Source organism: Anser cygnoides, chromosome 5 (assembly GCF_040182565.1).
Source record: "Anser cygnoides isolate HZ-2024a breed goose chromosome 5, Taihu_goose_T2T_genome, whole genome shotgun sequence".
Taxonomy (NCBI): Eukaryota; Metazoa; Chordata; class Aves; order Anseriformes; family Anatidae; genus Anser; species Anser cygnoides.
This window is the reverse complement of record NC_089877.1, coordinates 44641753-44660267: the sequence shown is the minus strand read 5'-3', so window position 1 is coordinate 44660267 and position 18515 is coordinate 44641753. Positions and strand designations below refer to the sequence as shown.

Here is an 18515-nt window from a genome sequence, read left to right as displayed (position 1 = left end):
CGCAGCCGGGGGAGCGGCTCGGCCAATGGGCGAGCCGTATGCAAATGTACCGGCCGCGGCGAGCCAATGGGGGCGGCGGCAGCTCTCCGCAGAGGGACTGGCTGGCTCCGGGGGGAGGCGGGGCCGGGCGGGGATGGGCACGGCTCCGCCCACCGCATCTGCCCGCCGGGGCCGCGCGCGGGCGGCCGGCCCCGGCCCTGGCCCTGGCCTGGGCCTGTCAGCGCCCCCCGGCCCTGCCCCAAGTGCCCCGGCAGCACCGGGCCGAGCCCCCCAGCGGCCCCCCGCTGCACCTCCCGTACACCTGCCGGTGGTTCCCCAGGGGCTGGCAGTGTAGGGGATCTAACCCGGTGGTGGTCGGTCGGGAATACTTCAGGGCTTTGCTGGGTCTGCCCAGCGGTTGCGGTGCCCAAGCTGGAAAGTGAGATGTGGAAGCGTGTCCCACAGCTGCCACCCGAGATTCGGGGTGGTCTTTAAGATCTTTTAGGAACGAAGCCATTTGACCCCTTGAGGCACTGCTTTGCCTTCCTGCAGACCAGGACACAGGCTCAGAGCGGAAACCAACAGAACGGGCACCGGGTTCTCCGTTCTCACTAGCACGTCCTGTTAGCACATATGCTCGGGGAGCACGTTGCATGTTCTGGTGGCCACTTGTTCACCTGACCTGTGACTACCCAGAATTTTGCTGAGGAAATGAGTTGCTGCCTTGTATGTGGCAGGATGCTCAGAAGCATCATGTCTTCAACAAGAAGCCTCCCCATGCTCCTGGTTTTACCATTAAACTCCGACCCAGGAGAGGAGGGGAGATATAACCTGGCACAAAAGGCTGCTGACACATCAGGATGCTGCTGACGTCCCCCTTTTGACAAAGACAAAAAACAGGAGGACATTCTTTGATGACTGACCTATAGTAGCACACTTGGGCTCTCCATTCCCATTTAATGGTCTGACAGACCACATCCCCATCTTACTTTGGAGTTACCAAGCTCCAAAACAAGTCACTGCTCCTTCCCTCAGCTCTCCGCTCACCCTTCCCCACACAGAGGTACCGCCTTCACCCGCTCTGCCACCAGCTCTTCCTCACGTACCAGGGTACCAGTTCAGGAGCAGGGGGTGTACAAAGGAGATGGGCATCACTTCCAGCTGCCCTGGCCTAAGCCAGAAAACACCCGCTAGTCCCTGCACGGGAGAAACGGGGAGCTGCTGTGTGTCGTCCCTGTGCTGGGGAGCCCTCCCGTCCAAGCTCTGCCTACCAGCCTTCCTTTGCTACAAACCACTGGGTAAACTGCCTCAGGCAAAAAGGAGGAAGGCCAAGAGAGCCAATCTGTACAACATAAAAAAATAATATTAATAAAAAAAAAATAAAAAGGAAAAACTGTGAAGCTGGCTATAAATACATCACAGGGTTCTGGTGACACCATAAAGTACTGGAACTTCACTCTGCCTTGCTTTATGAGGTGCTGGTGGATGTATTTACTGCCCTGTAATTCACAAGTGACTCATTTATTTAGCAGCACCACTGCAGGAACAGGGCAGACTTCAACTCGATTTCCCCTCTTGGGTGGCGAGGGGAAGTTTAGAGGCAGAAGCACAGTTTGAACAACATTATTCCCGATGGATTTACTTCAAAAGAGGCATTGTTATTTTCCTATTAGGTTCATCTGGGTAAAGATACAATCTAAGTGTGCTGGTGTCTTCAGAACTGAGATGGGTGCTTTCAAGGATAACCTTGCTCCCTACAGATATGAGAAAAGTAGTTTTATTTCTTATATATGTTTCTTTTACTACAAGAGCAGAGGGCCAACATGTTCTGAGAGGTGAGAAATAATAAACCAAATGTTTCTGGGTTTTTAAAATCCTAGAAAGAGACCAAGATGGCATCAAGCTCTGGAAAACTGTGTAGTCTACCTTACTCATGTCAGCAAGTACAACTCTATAGATCATTATTTCACATTAAATCGTTGTTGTTAATTATTTTGCTGCATTCAGAACTGAAAAAGCTCTACTCTAAAAACACAGTTTTCTAAAACCAGATCCAAAGGGGAATCTCCATTAGCTTTTAGCAGTACGGGGTGACTGCCACAGAGATGGCAGCGCTGGCTCCACCCATCAGAGGCTAACTAGGTACAGCATTAGCCCGTGCATCACTACATGATAAGGTCAAGAGAGTAAAGTCAGCAAGGACAGGCTTTGACCCAGAAGCTTTTTCCTGACTTGCACTATTTCTCTCAAGATTCAGAATAGTTCCATTCTTTGCCTTGCCCCCCCCCCGCCCCCCCCAAGAACAGGAAGGAGGGTGAGAGATGGTTCCTCTTACAATCCTAAAATAGAGGCTTAAATAAAATAAAATAAACCAGAGAAGACTGCCTGCTGTATAGAGCTTAGGACTGGTGTACAAGACACCTTTGTCTTTAGTGAGCTAGTTCAAATACTGCTGAGGACAGCAGTGACTGGGATACTGGTAGCTCCTCAGCACTGCTGGCAGAACGAAGTGCTCTGAAGCAGTCCCCAGCACCCCACTGCCCATGTCAGAGCTGCCTCTCTGGCAGTAAGAGCCAGCAGCACCAAGGAATTATCAGCGTCTGCTTATCCAGAGGGAGAGGGGAGAGGTGTGCCAGGAGAGGGCTGAAGACCACGGACACAGCTGCTGCTGTGCAGTACCTTTTCTGTGCATCCCCAACCAGCTGCAGTCCCTCTAGCTCTCAGTTTTATTCTGTATCTCTGAAAAAAAAAAAAGAGCAATCTGTTCTCAGGGCTTCTGTGCTTTCGTTCAGCATCCAGTTAAGTTACCTACCAAAGCCGAGACATAAGCCTCGGTGTTACCAGTGACACAGGCAGGTGTAATTCTCTTTCCAGCTCAGCCCCAAGGGATTGTGGTTTGCCCCCAGCAACTAATACAGAAGCTCTGGAGCCTAGATTTGCTCTCATTTATGTCAGGGTGAGTAAACTCAACAGAGACAGTAGGACTGACATCAGTGAAGGGCAATCAGATGCTTGATACTGATTTGTGAGAGGAGAAATGCAAGCTGATTACAAGCAGTTAGGTTGGGCTAGCAGTAAGTTAGCCCAAAGCAATAGGAACCACGGGGAGCTCTGACAGAAGATGAGGGACATGAATTCAGTTCTGCCAACCGTCCAGTTTAAGGGTCAGAAATCTTGCAAAGTTCAGCCTTTTTTCTGAAGTCTCACGCCTACAGTCTTGTGTTAGTGGAAACAAGCAAGAACAAGCATGGGGGCAATAAATGCACCAATATATCACATTTTGGTAATCATTAATCAATTGTGATAGAGAAAGAGGCAACGTCAGAATTTGCTAACGCAAACTGACAATAACATGATAGAATTGGCCCTGTTCATTAGATTAATGTACAAAAGACAATCCAGTGTACTCAGTGCTGTGTAAACTTACAGAAGCAGAGTCCCTTTCCCAGAGAGTTTACAGACTTGCTTGGAAAGGCATGAGCCAACATATGTTGGGACAGCTTAATGAGCAAACAGTTCTTTCTTGGCTTAAATCTGCTAGTCTGTGAACCTAAGAGAATGAAAAGGTTCAGATATTGGCAGTAGTGACTTTACAAAGGAGTGACTAGTGCAACTGCCTTGAGCTTGTTAATCTCCTTTCTGTCTTCTCTGAGTATGCCTCAGAGATACCTCATCTGTCTCCATGGCCCCACCAAGCCTCCCTCCTCCTAAAGCTGCCTCAAAATGAAGATAAGATCCTTCTCACATTCTGGACCCTCTGCAAGATCATTAACTATGAATGTGCTTTGTGCTAAATGAAGGATATCTAGGTTTGGTTTCCTTCAGCCATCACAAGGATCTCTTCTGTCCAAGCACCCACCATCTCCCCCTTTGTCTCACAAAGGCTTTAATCCCTGCACTCGGGGTATTTTACTGCAGTGGGCTACACGGGCTCTGGTCTGCCTGGCAGCAGTGTGCTGAATGCTCTCATCTCACGTGAGAAAACTGATCCTGTGTGGCTGCGGAGCTCTCTCCCCCAGGAAGACTGGAACAGCATCTATTCCTTTTACTCTCAGTACACGCTGGGTTCAGTGAGAGCTCTCAAATCTCACCAGGCCGAGAAACAGAAGCTACTTCTACCTCTTGTACCATTTAAAGCAATGTGCCTTTTTATCCAAGGTTTTACAAGCTCAGAAAGACTACAGAACTTAGAAGAATGACCAAGTTTGAAGAAATCGAGGTTGCCCACTGCTCAACCTTAGATAGCTATTCAATCACCAGTGTAAAAAAAGGAGCCTGATGGATTTCATTTCCTTAACTTTCTGTCACAGAGTTCATACCTGAGTACCACTACTACCTATGTTTCACTGAAGATACCAGAATAAAACGGCAGTGACCTGTAGCACGCGCTGAGAACTGCATTATCTATCATTCATAAGAGCCCCTCTTGCAGGCAGGCAACTCTGCAATTAGCCAGGTTTTATGCTGAGCCAAATTAATCTCTAGCATAACTCCTAGCAACTGATACTATGGATGCAAGTAGTTATTGTGTCTGTGGAAACAAAAATATACGTGTACCTTGTTCTCCCTATGCCCAGAATCAGCATTGGCAAGTTTCAGGTGAAGGCTACCAGCCTGTTCCCAGCCGAGGTGTGAGCCCTGCCTGGGATAACACGCTGCTGCAATCAGTCCCTCGCCACTAGTGAGCCTCACAGCTGCGAAAGGTTAGATACATAAGCAGAGCACAGGGGAGGAAGTGTGACCTACCGTTGTCTTGGCACTATCTATTCTGTAGATCCAGATTTAGGTGTCCAAGGTCTGCCAGCCCAGCACCTTACATGCTAGTGCTAAATATTAACGCTTCAGAATTAACATTTATGTCATGAATTTTTTAGGGTGGAAGAAAAGTGCAGGGAAATTATTTCTGAAGAGCTCTGAAATCTAAAACTCGAATGGTACCTGAAAGGCTGAATTAGAAAGAGACAGGGAATAGACGGAGTTAAAATAGCTGCTGTGATAGATAAGGAACTGTTTTAATTTTTACTCATGAGAACAGGAGGGAGACTTTTCCTTTTACACTCAAAGAAATCTTGTCTGATGCAGAAAGGAAAAGCTGGAAAAAACTGTTGCTTTTGCTCCTTTAAACTGGCTTCTGTGCTAATGAAAAGCAAGCTCTCTAATAGACACTGCACAGGCTCCCCCCTCTGCTTCTCTTCTCCCTTCCACCTATCATCTTCCCTGGCTTTTGCCTGTAATCACCTGTTCATCTCGCAGCAATAACTGCCAGGTGACTGGTGTTTGCGGTAGTCTCCCGAATGCCAAAGAAAAAAAAAAAAAAGAATTAAAAGAAAAGCAAAGAGAGATATAGGGGGAAAATCTTTCAATGACACAAGTGTCTCACCACCAGCCAGACAAAGAGTGAAGCGTCTCCTGCGGCCAAGCCTGCTCGTGTGGGAGCTGCTGATAGGTGTAATTTCCCAAGATGTATACCTTGTCAGTGTGCAGAAGATGAAGAGAAAAAGAAGGTCAGAGCAGCCAAAGCTAAAAAATTGGAAGGACAAAAGGAGACACTGTGGGGAATGATTCTTCAGCTTTTAACCCTGAAAGAGCCCATGCTGCACGGTCTGTGGCAAACCGACCTCCTGACTAGGGCACAGCAATCAGTCAGCCTGTTAGATGAACATCTCCTCACCCGGAGGAAGCAGCTATTTCTACCTACCGTGCCTGCGCCACACCACCTGCGTGGTGGTACACCACAACCCCAGTGTGGCACACAGAACATAGCCCGGCTGTTCTCAACCACGGCAGAAAAGAAATTTTCTCTCCAAGTAACTAGGCTGGTAATAGACAAAGCAGGCAGGGAGCCACAGGAGTCTACCGAGTCCATCTCTCTGCTCCAGGGTGGAATAAACTTCACCTATGACATTCCTGGTGATGTCTAACTTGCAGTGCTGAAGAATCAATGTCTCTGGAAGCTCTATATACACCAGTGCTCAGCTTTCTTTATCAGCAGATTTTTTTTTTCCTTTTCAGAAATTTGTTTTAAAGAAGTGGCTTCTGACATCTATAAATCAAAATGTTTTAAACTATAATTAATATCAGCGTTCCTTATGCCCAGAAGGAAATATATAATAATATTATAACAACATTATATAATATATTGCAATACTTCTACAATATATATAAGCATTTCACTGAGAATGTGAGCAACGTGACCACCAAAGGGGCAAACAACATATTTACTTGTTCATAGGAGGCATCCAAGTAATGGAAAGTTGCAACATGAAGGACAAGATAAGCATATGGGATGCAAATAGGCAGGACATCCTGCTAAAGGCACAAAAAGAACGGTGGGGTCGGAGGGAATGTAAAAAGAACAAGAGAAACACCACTGTTAGCAGTTGAGGATCCCACTTCTGAGAGGGTGAAAGTAGCATTAAAACAATGGGCATGAAAAGAGAAGTTGGCTAAGACGACAAACCACCATTACTTCCAGCTTCTCTCATCCTCCTCTTCACCTTCTGCAACTAGACCATCCAGGGCGACAGCTGTCAGTGCCGACTGCAGGGAATTGGCTCTGCAGTACTGTGCAGTCACAGTTACTTCGGGCATAAGTGTTAGAGACTAACAGTTCTGTATACGAAGGAATAATTTATGATAGTGATTGATAATTAACCATTAGCATAAAGTGTGCTGTTAATGAATGAGTTTAGTGAAGTTTTGTTTTGAAGCTTAAAACTGTCCCAATTTATCAGTCTTCTAAGGATTCCCATCCTGGCAATCTGTAATGCCCTTACACACACACACACACACACAGTCACACTCACTTTTAATTGCAATACTACTGCCTGTTATTTCTTGCCCTCTCACAGAAGAATGATTATTTGCTTTCTCTTTACGGATACCCGTTATATATTTGAGGACTTCTGCTGTCTGTCTTCACTAGACAAAGAAATTTGTTTTACTCCTCCTTAGAGAACCAGGGCTGTTAGACTGTGATCATTATTGCTCGTTTCTTAGAGACTTTTCCTAAATATCTACATTTTTCTTGAAGTGCAACGCCACAGACTGGATGCAGTCCTTCAGATGAAGATTAGCACTGCATACAGAAGAACGTTACCTCTATCATCTCACTGATGATAGTCCTGTTTACATCACTTGTATGATTTTTGTCCCTCTTGCATAGAAGAAGGACCCTTATTCACACCCTGCCACCTATTTCTATTTTTATATTCTGTAATGTGGAAAATACGGCTGAGCCCTGACACTAGGCCTTTTTCACTGAGATTTTTAATAGGTTTTGCATCTCAGAAAATGCAGCTTAGGTCACCACAGCACTGCGCTGGGATGGGTGACAGTACAGTATCAACCACCTGTTCCCTGCCGGTGCATTTAATGCTGCTGAGGACAGGCCCCGGCAGCAAGCCCATGCCTCAAGGCATGCAGCACACCCACACAAGCAAATCAAAGATGTGGGAGCAAAATACACCGCAGGTCGTCTTATGGCAGCTGATCGGAAGATTTACTAGGACACCGGGTCTCCAGCAGAGAAGCTGAACAAAAGCACAATAGTGAGAATTAACGTAAGGAGCACAAACTGCTTTAAAAACACCTCTCTGTTAAAAGCACCTCACCCTCCTACCATTCCCCAGGGTCTCCAGCTCCACTCCACCCCCACAAGCTCCTCCAGCACTGCAGGTCTCCTGAGACACCAGCAGTTTCCTTGTCTTGTCAAATCCCCCATCCTGCCCGTGATTCAACGCGTGTGCGCTACTCACAGGGATGCAAGAAGCCTGCTTTCTCAAACTGAACGCTTCCCTTCACCTGGCACCCTCGTCTCTGAGCAACATGAGAAGGAATTAGTGGGGGGGGGAGCAGGGGGAGGCACCCAGCAGCAATAAATCCCGACCCGAGCTGCAAAGGCTAACACCAGAGCAAGTGCAGGTATCAGGAATACACAGGCTTTAACCACCAAGCAGCCGTGAAAATCGGGAAGAGGGAACAAAGAAGGGGAAGGAGCAGCACGCTCCCTTGCTGATAACCTGTATACAACAGATAAGTGTAAACTGCTCCGACACAGGTGTGCTATTTACTGGGCAGGACAGACAGACAACTCCAGCTACTCATTGTAAAGTGTCAAGGGAAGAGCTAATGACAGGAACACAGGGATTACGTTTAAACTAGTCAGATGCGTGCATGCACACGTGCATGCACACATTACTTCTGCCCCTCTCTCTCCTTTGTAGCCCTTTATCTCTCCCTCAGACTGTCAACCAGGGATAACTATGGAAGATCCCAGAAAAGGGGAAAAATAAGGAAATTCCTATGGTGGAAGAGTCACACTTATTTCCATTCCTTATGAACTGCTGGTTGGTCACAGAAAAGCCACCCACACCCTGGACAAATCCATCCCTTAAATCATCCCTTAAGGTTATGTCTGCATAGTTATAACTAGATGCCACATTTCATCACATGTTTTCGTGTTCTCTTTTTATCAGTCACCAAAAATGAGCATTCAGGAAGGCAACACGCAGCCTGTCACTGACTCCTTCAGGGTACTGGCAGAAGTGTGGTGGCTATCCTGAGGATGAAAGAAAACTGAGTGGTCTTCGGGATGACTAACTCTGAATCATGTTGTCGCTGGCTTCATCTCTGCTTTCTCATCTCCTCCTGCACAGAAATCAGAACATAGCTATTCTGTGACAGCCCAAGCTACCAAAAAAAACCTAAAAGAGACAGTCAGCAGTGTGTGATGAACAAAATAAACAGATATACAGGTGCTTGGTATAACACCTTTTTTTGCACTGACACGGAGATGCTTCTTGCCCACTACCAGCCCCTACGCTGCACGTAATCCTCAGAAACTTAGTGGTAGGCAGATAAAAAGAGGACATCTGATATTCCTGGCTACCCAAAAAGAAGTTGTTCTACAGACAGCAGAACTACAGAAATAACTGAGTAGGAAACTTGGCATCGTGTGTCCCCTTTATCAGCAACCCCCCCCCCCCCCATACTCACTGTAATAACCTCACCATACCACGCTCAGTTCCCCCCTCCTTTTCTCTCCCTCCCTCCTCTGACACGCTCAGATTTTTGTCATATTTCCTTATTTCCCCTTCCGCTTTCTCCTTGCTTCATGTCGTGTCCTGGCAGAGGAAGAGGCAGCCTGTGCTGTGCAGGTTCAGAGCCGTAAGCCTGCCAGCTGGTAGACCAGCCCTCAGCCTCAGCGGGGACGAGGAACAAATGCTGGAGGAATTCAGCGTCTCTGGGGCTTCTGCCCTTCTGTCAAATGTGGTGGTTGTTCGCCAGGCGACCAAAGAGGCAACGACCTTAGGGTGACTTCAGAAGTGTCATTTCCTTAGAAAACCAGACAAAAATAACACTGTGCTTCTGCTCGAGTACAGTATGGCCTCAAGTAGTGTGACTACTTAAGTTATAGTATGTCAGCTTCTCACTACAGGCTATATATTGAAAGAAACCTTTCTGTAAAAAGAATACCGGAGCCAAACAATATGCTATGAAAGACAGATAATTCAATGTCTTAGAGCTCTACTACATATATATGGTAATGAAGCACATTTTAGTTAAAGGACAACAGCAATAGCAGCAGCAGAAGGAAACCTTCAAAGGTGAGTAATTCTCTGCCACTTCAATCAAGCATTACTCTCCACTGGAAACAGAAGATTTCGTCTAGTGCTGGCAACAAGACCTAGCCTGCCTAGGACACAAATGCAGGGAGACTGCTGCTCCTTCCCCCTCCACAAACACTGCTTTGGTATCAGAGCCAGCCACTGAACTGAAATTGCATGGGGAAAGAGAAATAAATTATCTAATGCGGTCTGAGGCAGCAGGAAAGTATTTCACAAATGTTAACTTCAAAACTAGTGTGACAGTGCATCTCTAACTTCCGTTGGGGAAATAGGCCCAAAGAAAGTGCCAGAAGTCTCGCTGCTGTAGGATCAAAAAAATAACCGTATGGAACAATCTTGCTCTGGTGTGTATGAGACAGGATTCAAGACAACTTTTGTGTTTGCAGTATCACTGATCCCACAATCAATGTACCACTCCACTGTTTCATCCTTTGCATTGTTTCTTTACTGCTGATCAGTAGTAACGAGATGAAAACAGATCCTGTTTTTCAACATCACATACAAATCGGCTGGGAAGGGAAAGAAGTGCAGGGGCTATTATTTAGAGTAGGGGGAGCCAGAGATCCCCATCCTATTATCGGTGACATTTGATATTTGATTTTCAAAACACAAACTATCAATTTTGAAAGGAGGTGTGCTTTTCATTGCCAAGGAACTTCTAAAAATCCAGCTTTCCTTTTTCTTACCTCTGACTCAAGTGAGGACTGTATTGTACATAGGGTAAGCGAAAAGACAATTCCACTCCGTTAAGAAAATGGAGATTTTGATAGTTGTTTTCATTTAAAGTCAAGCTAATTCAAAACTAATACCTTTCAAGGAAAATCATGAACAGTGAGAATGGCCACAGCTAACCCCGGGGGACCCCCTGCGTTAGGACTGACAGATGGCACACAGGCACACAATCTGGAGCCTCTCTCATTCGGGCATTTCCGAGTTTCCCACTTTTCCAACAAAGCCCCTAACTGAGTCACTCTTTCTAGTTTAATCTCACCAGCTCAACCAATTCCACATTGTTAGAGAGCATGAAAACCTATGAACTACACATAGGGCAAGAAGGGATTGACCTGGTAGGCCTGAAACAAGGGTGTTCACTGGGAACATGTGCGATGCAGAACCAGATCCCTGGCAGGATTCAGCATTAGAGCCCAGATCTGTGCATCTGAGGGAACTCCCCAACCCATCCTTGGATTTGTGGGTTCTATGACACTCTTTGCTCCATTCCAGAAATACCAATGAGCTTTAGAGAACTTCTTAGGATTTTTTTTTTTTTTTTGTCTAAAGAAATAAGTTCCTGATAAGCTTCTACTTTCAACAGAGAAAGGTCTAATTGTTTTGTTTTACTTTTTCACAGCAAGCTGTATTGCAACAAACGGCTCTCATTAGAGGGCTTTCTTAGGTTGCTAGTTACGGGCTGAAAATGATACATACCCAGATGTCGACACAGAGCCTAACCTGGCTTACATTACATATGTCATGGTGAAAAAAAGCTCGAAGGGTTAAAATCAGACTAGACAAAGCACTAAGACTACCCCAGGCAAAATCCCACACCATCCAAGTGAGACAGCTGGCATTTAGCAAGTATTTTTACCTCTAGCCATCTCCACTTTTCTCCCTCTCTGTCTCCCATTTTTGTAATTGCCCTTCCCATCCTGCACACGAACACACACAGGCTCACCCACTCACTCCCATTTCTCTTCTCGCCAAGAAGAGCATCCTGCGTGGGACTCAGTCATTTGTTGTCCACAGAACTTCTGGTGTGTGTCTCTCTAAATAGCTGACATCTGGAGGAGCTAGATGCTACTTATACCCTGCTTAGCATGATCAGATGCTGCTAAGGAATGTGAACAGAATGTCTCATTTTTAAAATACCTTACGTTACCCTCTCTACTCCTTCCTAACAGAGATTTTGAACTATCCAGGTGATTGGCCTTTCAAAGCCATTGTTCTCAGGGATATAAATAGACTAAAATAAAAGCATACACCAGTAACAACCCATTGCTCCTGCTTTTCAGGACTCACTTCTGCAACATATTCACTTGTTTCCAGGAAGAATGTGTCTCTAGAAACCTGTAGTAAAGACAGGAGTACAAGCCAGGTAGTCAAGGTGGAATTCAAGTTCTTTAATTATTAGATCCCCTCGTTCCTCTTCGTTATTCAACACGCCCCTAATTTTTATAGTGACTAAAACAGGGGTTTCACAGGCTACAGTATTTTTATATTACATTTATCACATTTATATATCACAGGCTACAGTATTTTCATATTACACAAACGTGTTTCAAACAATGATTGTTACTGCCTCACAAAGAAATCATGAGTCCACAATAACATGTAACTCCTGTAATTAAAGACTAAAAGAAATGTAGAAAGGGGAAGACGTAACATTTACTTGCAGCATGCTTCAACTTTGAATGCTTGATTTTGCAACAAAAACCAAAATCACTGAGAACAGGGCTGACGGTGGCTTTTTAAATGTTCTCTCATTCTTATCTATTTAAGTGCACGTATAATCTTTATTTCAGTGGAGTGTGCCTTCATTTAAAAAAATACAGATTGGACATATATGCCTGAAGTCACCCAGGCAAAAGAAAGCCAACAAAGCCAACAAAGTGATGGGAACCACAGATGCACCTAAATTGATTAAATTGCTGTTGCTAGAACATGCACACTGCAATCTCTTTCCCTTTTGGTTTATCCAATGTACCCTGTCATTCTTCTCCAGTCCTTCCAAAGTGCTCTTGTTAGCACGTTGAGAGAATTAAGTTAAGTTGACTCACCAATATTAATAGGTCTAATTCAATAGTGGCATGTTCATAGAATGCCACCTGCCTTCTCTTTAAGCAAAAAATACTGAAACACAGCCAATACTTTGCCCAGCTGTTTCAAAAGCTAAAATTAGACACACCTGTTTTAACAGTTGTTTCAGCAGCTGGACACTGGGATGTGGATCAAAAAGATTTACTCACAGCTTTCTCCCCTCAGAGCCAACTGTGTGACTTTAGTGCCTCATCTTGCACTGAGAGAAATTTGTGTTGCAGGGAATAGCGTGCATGAATCAAAAGAGGTCAGGATGTTCTCCTTCTCCACTGCTGTACCTTGCTGGAGTGCAAGAAAAATTGCTTATTCAGTGGACTAGGTGATCAAGATATACTGGTCTCAATCTAGAAGTATATAGGGAGAAGATCTTGAACCACACATAAAGCAATGCAGTGATAAGCCTGCAGGTATCATAAAACTACAGGCTTGTGAGGTCTGTACCCTTCCATTCACTGCAATGAGTTGTTAAGCCTGACAGCTAAATCCAACAAGTCAATCCTGCCAACTTTTCTAGTAGTGGTCCTGGAGTAATCCAGCTAACATGTAAAAATCCTGCTTCCACAGCATCTACAGCTCAATGTTCACACCAGTTGTCTCCAGGCTCAGTGTGCACCTCCACTGCAGAGACCTACTGCTTGTTAGATATGGTAAACACTGAGATGTTAATAAAAGAATTAACTGTAAAGGTAAAGACAAAATAAGTTAAATCTTGGTTAGATTAGCTGGAGTTTCTATATCTGACCATGTTGATTGAGAATCCCAATACCTTATCCTAAAGGAAGTCCCCTTTCCCTAACGTTGCTGTATTTCACGATCGAATTGTTTGCCCTTTTCCTGGGGGCAAATCACTTTATACAGTGCTATCCAGAGCCACTTGCTCCCAAGCTGGTGGCAACCCCTCTGGTGTGACTGTGGGACCAAGTGGTAAACAGGATTAGTGAGATAATCTGTGTTAGGAACAAGTGTGCAAAACCAGAAATCCCATGCATTTATGTTGCAGCTGGGGAAAAGATACATGAGACAATCCTAAATTATAGCTCTCCCAGAAGTCTTAGAGAACCCATATAACCAGAAGCCATAAATCTGTAGATATGAACACACTGAATGCACAAAGTACTGTGCGCAATGTAAACATCTCCCAGAGTATGTGCTCAAAACACACTCCCCTGGGATGTGCACCTGAGTGTTTTCACAGAAGAGACACAAGTACAGTCATCCATATGAATGCAGACAGGTGCACGCCCATCTACAGAGATATCTGCACTGTACAAAAATGCACGCGAGCGTACAACTGTGCCCACACACCTCTACAGCCAAGGGAGCAGATGCCTCAGAAGACACTGCACATCAGCCAGTTCCTATCAAACACACCTCAGATTTTCCCTTTCAAGCAGAAAGAGGCGGGGGGAGAGAGAGAGCACTTGGTTGTCAAACCCAGTTATAAATGCTTGTCAGGAGCATTTCTGATGGGATCTAAAGATCCTTAGAGAAGTGGGGCCATCGTGGTCAAACGGCACGAGTTGAACTCAAGAGCAGCGAAGACGGAGCGAGACAGTGACACGAAGACTTTTCCCCTCTGTCTTTCTGGGAAATAATGAACAAATCCTTCAGAGTGATTACTCTGTTACACCTGCTGGCCCTGCTCTCAAGTCTGTATTAGATGGAAGATGCTCCTATCTTCCTTCAGATTAAATGCACCTAGTAAAAAGCGGTCAGAGATTGGCACGATAATTATCTTTCCTCATTAGAAAGAAAGCCCTGGTCCTGGCTGAATATGACTCTGCCGTCAAGGCCCTTTGTGGGCTGTAATAGTACTCAGCCAACATCAACGGGCACAACGCTTCATGTGAACAAAACAAAGCAACATATCAAGTAATCTTGTCTTTTTATTTGCTTTTTCTCTTCTAAGCCTGCTGAGTGAGGTGGGAAGGTGCCAAATTCCTTTTTAACTTGTACAAATGCATCTAAATGTCACAGAAGAGCCTTGTTAAGTGAAAAGCTTTCCAAATGTTTTTCTCTCCCATATCTAAAATGGATTGCTCTTTTTTTCCCCCTTTTAATTTAAGAATTGCCCTCTGTCTCAGACCACTGCCCTTGACCGTTCCTGGGGCCAGCTGACTGCAGTGACCCACAGCACAGCTCGTGGTGTTCACCCGCAGCATCGTGCAGGATACGGCTCTGCCCAGGGAAGCAGGAGGGTGGGAAAACACATAGGGAAAGATGAGGCCAAAAATGTCTCCAGATGGGGCATGAGCAGACCTAAAGGGCCTTTCTCTCACAGAAGACTCCTCCATTTTAAAAATGCATTTGAAGCCTATTTATTGCTTTATTATTATTGTTATTATTATTTAATTATTTATTATTACTATTAGCATGAGCTTGAAGGCAGTGACTAATCCCCTGGAGCTGTGACCCCGGCGCCTCCAGCACCTCCACAGACAAGGCAGCGCCGAGGCCTTTGAGAAACACCAGCCCTGCGGCAGACAGTGCAGCTGGGAAAACTTCACTTAAAAAGGGCTGAGTGGGAACAGCTTGAGCCTCCACACTGGTGCTCATCCAGACATGGCTCTGGGAGCCATGACATGCTGAGAAAGATGGGTGGTGTAGTAAATTGTTATGAGAGCCGTGCAATAACAGACGAGGGCAGGCAGTGCTGACTGCTCTACAGACCAGAGAATTAGGGAGAGTTGCAGAGCCTGGCTGTGCTCGGTGGCCGCTCTGAATCACCTCCTTCCCTTTTAGTACAACCAACCACAGTTCTTCCATCATTCCAAAGGTAACTCCTAGCTGCTTGGTCCATCTCACTCCTCACTGCTCTCAGATTTTGAAAAAATGGCTCTGGACAATAGATTACATTTCTGATCTTACCGAAAAGATGTCAGGAGGAGCACCCAATTTTGTTCTGTAGACAACTCTAGGGCTCAGAGAAATGGTCATATCCTATGTTCAACATGTTCATGAACATATCCTATGTTCAACAAAACATGCTGCAAAATGGCATCACTGCACAGCAGCAGAAGCAGAACTGCATTAATGCATTTCTATATCCTGCACCACTGTCAAGTGAGATGTGTGGTCCCAAAATTTGGTGGAATTTAATCAGACAAAACTTGTTCTTCAATTCATTATATAAGCTTTGAAAACTTGAAAGTTGAGAAGCGGAACCTCGGGATCACTGCGAAGCAGCCCTCTGCAAGAGGGCTTGCACATGAGTCTGCTGCAGCCTGGGCCATCCCTGGGTCCGCTCAGACAGCCAGCTCAAGAGGGACCTTCTACTCTGGAAAAACGAAGTCTCACAAAGGTCATTTTCCTTGTTCACCACCCACCACAGTTGGCCCATTCCCAAGCAGAAATGGGGGCCACCCCACTGCAGGCTGCACTCCTTGAGCCCAGGCTGATAAATCTACCAGTCTCTAAGGTCCCAAACTGGGAATTGTCCCCTCTAGTGCAAAAAGGGACGTACATAACATAGTAGCATTTGTTTTATTTGCCTTTTCCTTTTGGCTTTGAGGAAGGGTAGAGGCAAACTGGGGGTGTTTTCATGCTTCTATCTGTAATAGCTAGACAATTTATATTCAGAAGAATTAAACGAGCAGATACACTGACACACCATGTACCTGCAGGAGCTCAGATTTTAAGATACACATCAGACACCAGTGGCCTCAAAATTAAATTATGCACTAGCAATAAAAAGACATCTCACATTTAAGACCCAACTAGAATCCTTGATCAGTGAGCACTTCAAAATCTCTTTTCTGCGGAGGCACATCCAGGTGTTTGCTAGGCAGATGTAACAGAATGCTACTTCACTGGAGCAGTGTTTAACTGCTTTGATCATTTAAATATGCATTTATTTGCCTTTGGAGTGAGGGAATAAAAAGCTAAAATTGAGTTGTTTTGGTTCCCCACTGCTAGTTACTAGCCTTCTTGTCTAGTTAAAGCTTAGCTAGGCAACAGCGTTCTCCCTTGTGTGCTGCCTTAGCTTTCCCAGAACTCGACTTTCCCTTGAGCATCTGAGATATTTCCTCTGTCTCCCCTCTCTGTGACCACCTGTCTTCCCTTTTCTTTCCTTCCTGTCTCCCTATTCCATGGGCTAGAGTGGAACAAGGAGCAAGGCTAGCACATGCATATCCCATCTCTTTACCTTGTGGCATGCAGCGTTTCTTAATTCCAGGGACTATTCCCTTCTCACTATTGCCAGCTGGCACCTTATTTGCATAAGAAAGAACTATGCAGCCACGTTACCCCTCCTCTTCTGCAATACTACAGCATGATGATGAGCCTGAGTAGTTTTAAATAGGGTTATGCTTTCTCTCATACCCTCTTGCAAGCTTGGTGCTCTGCCAGACGGCTGCAGGACGGATGCACTGAATGCTGAATGTTCCCCGCGTAGCAGACCGGCAGCAGCTCCGAGGTGGAGGCACATCCAAGCTCCTGCAGCTAGCGCCTGGCAAAAAGAATGAGCCTTCCCACTGCCTTGAAAATGATGGATGTACACAGATGCTTTTCACAGCCTACAGCCGTCTGATCCCCCACACTGTCCCCCGGAGCCCTGCACACAATACAAATTGCCACACAAAGAAACGTGCTCAACTGCACTGACCTTAATGGTACCTGGAACAAGAGGCAACGAAAAGGCAACAGAACTCCACTGCACAGGATCAGCCTGTGCTTGCAGGGTGTGTTTATACGTAGAGCCTACATATTCATGTATTAGATTCACTGCTGGCACATTCAGGGGGACAGCAGGAGATAACCTGTCTTGTTCCTTTTGGATAGGATTAAAAGCTTTCACATTGGTTCAGGGCTTCTTGAGAAACGAAACTGTTTCTCCCACAGACCTCAAAAGACAGTATGTTCTTGTCTCGCTAGAAACGGTGAGAGCAGTCCTTCGTTTGGTACTCCTGCTCTAAAAGGAATTCTGTAAAATTACACATATTTTCTCACCTTCTAGGAATTAACCAGATCAAAAATGTTTGACATTCTGATGAGAGAGAAGTGGCTTTCTGTTTTTTTTTTTGTTTTTTTTTTTTTTCTCCGAACTGTCAAGTCTGAGAGCTGAGAGGAAAGCTGAGGTCACATCCAGCAGGAAAGGCTACGTTACAAAGACTATGGAGTTCAACCTCGACAGTATCCTCGCAAAAGGAGCTCTAGGAACTCCTGGTCAGTGTGATCCCAGCAGACCGCATACATTTCACCTCCATTGTGTCCTCGAGCAAGGGGTGGGCATATACAACTAGTCACATGCTAAGTACAGCTTGTGGCTTGCTAGAGCTGAGGAGGCGTGCTGCTAGCAAAGGTTAAGGAGCAGCACAGCTTCTTTGCACCAGTTGTGCAAGCCAGGCTGGTAAGTCTCTGCTTTTTCTGGGGAAACTGCCTTACAAGATTATACCATACCACAGACATCTTGTTTTCTCTATGCTCGCTAATTTGGCCCATTAACAAATTTCATTACAGTCACCTTGGTGATATTCAGCCAAGCTTTCAAGTTTTGCAAATCATTCATCAATTAAAGAAAAAATAGAGTTTGCATGTCAGATTCATACAAAACACCAAACTCTGCAGTGGTAGCAGGAAGAGACCTTGGAATATCCCGCTCCAGTGCTAGCACCTTCTGCATGGCAGCAGGCATGCTCGGGGCAGGTCTGAGTCCATTTGGTGCAGCAGCAGACCGCTCAGCTTTATTCTACAATGCATGCGCAATCCTGACAATATAAGAAAATAAGCTTCCAAAATACCATATGGCATCAAACTTTTCCACAGGAATTTAGTGCCATGAGAGATCAATGCTAATCACCTCCAATTAATGGAAAGCGGGGCTGAGGCACTGGGGGCAGAATAGACTTTGAGGGGGAAGCAGGCGCTGCCCAGACCCCGGCCATTAGCCCTCCTCACCCAGCCCAGCTCACCAGTAGCAAGCATTATTATTTTTAACAGAAGTGGAGGTTGATCTGCAGGCATAAATTCCTGCATAACTCCAGCATAAAAGCAGTTCTCGGTTTTCGTGTGTGTATGTTTTGATACAGCCTGTAATTACGTGAGCGCGCACTACTCGTTTTGCCGTGACCTTTCCTTCACACAGCGCGCAGG

At 45.5% G+C, this 18515-nt stretch overlaps 1 protein-coding gene across 22 annotated transcripts in view; it reads right to left on the bottom strand.

Annotated features, from left to right (window-relative positions):
• NRXN3 (neurexin 3) overlaps nucleotides 1–18515 on the bottom strand; it is a 1012648-nt gene that overhangs the window by 368138 nt on the left and 625995 nt on the right. The gene's annotated exons all lie outside the window — the stretch shown is intronic.